The sequence below is a fragment of the Crotalus tigris genome, unplaced genomic scaffold (genome assembly GCF_016545835.1).
Source record: "Crotalus tigris isolate CLP2741 ecotype Arizona unplaced genomic scaffold, ASM1654583v1 scf7180000024508.2633422, whole genome shotgun sequence".
NCBI classification, from domain to species: domain Eukaryota; kingdom Metazoa; phylum Chordata; class Lepidosauria; order Squamata; family Viperidae; genus Crotalus; species Crotalus tigris.
In genome coordinates, this window is record NW_024100680.1 from 511317 (window position 1) to 512401 (window position 1085).

Below are 1085 nucleotides of genomic sequence, written 5' to 3' on the forward strand. Positions count from 1 at the left end.
CAACGTCCCCATCCCAGAAAAAAAATAACTTTTCTTTTGCAAAAGTTGCTATATTTTACATCTGGGATTACAAGTAAAGTATCCCTACTGACTTATACACTGCTCCCTGCTCACATTATTATTAAATCAGTAATTGATTAAACAGCATGTATGACAAGAAACTTACGACTTATTACAAATTGTTTAAATACAGTTAGTAGGTTGTATTTAATAATAATGACAAAATAAGGAAGAATTAAAGTAATCCTCAATTTACAACAATTGAACTCAAAATTTCTGTTGCTAAGCAAGACAGCTGTTAAGTGAGTTTTGCCCCATTTTACAACTTCTTGCCAGTTATTAAATGAACCCCTACAATTGTTAGTAACATGGTTGTTAAGTGAATCTGGCTTCCCCATTGACTTTGTCAGAAGATCTCAAAAGGTGATCACATGACCCTGGGACACTGCAACTGTCATGTCAGCTGCCAAGCATCTAAATTTTGATTATGTAACCATAGAGATGCTGCAATGGTTATAATGTGAAAAATGGTCATAAGTCACTTTTTTCAGTGCTGTTGTGACTTCTAACAGTCACTAAAAGAACTGTTGTAAATCGAGGACTACCTGTATTTGATTACAAGCTTTCCAGAAGTCTTCAGTAGCTTATTTTAGAATGATGGGCTTCCTCATGAATTAAGCTGTATCAGGGATATATCAGTCCATTAGTCAACATGAAATTCAATTTTGCACAACAATTCAGGATGATTTCATTAATAATTGATTAATGATTTGCTTAGCAATTATAACCCACACCATGAGGTCAATATGACATTGTTGTGGTAAGTAGACATGAGTAACAATTATCAAGACATTTTTTAAAATGCTAGGACTCAGCAAAATTTCCATCCCCTTCTTAATAGAATTTTACTGACCACAATATAAAATAGAATTCAGTCTGCCATTATCACTTACTATACTGCAGTAAGTAGCAACAATATGTTTCTCTTTTTAGTTTGACAACACAAAGAGAGAACTTCCATTGGTCAGAGGAACAATCCTGCTTTCCTAATATCAAAATGTCCATAAGCCCTGGTTGGAAGTGGG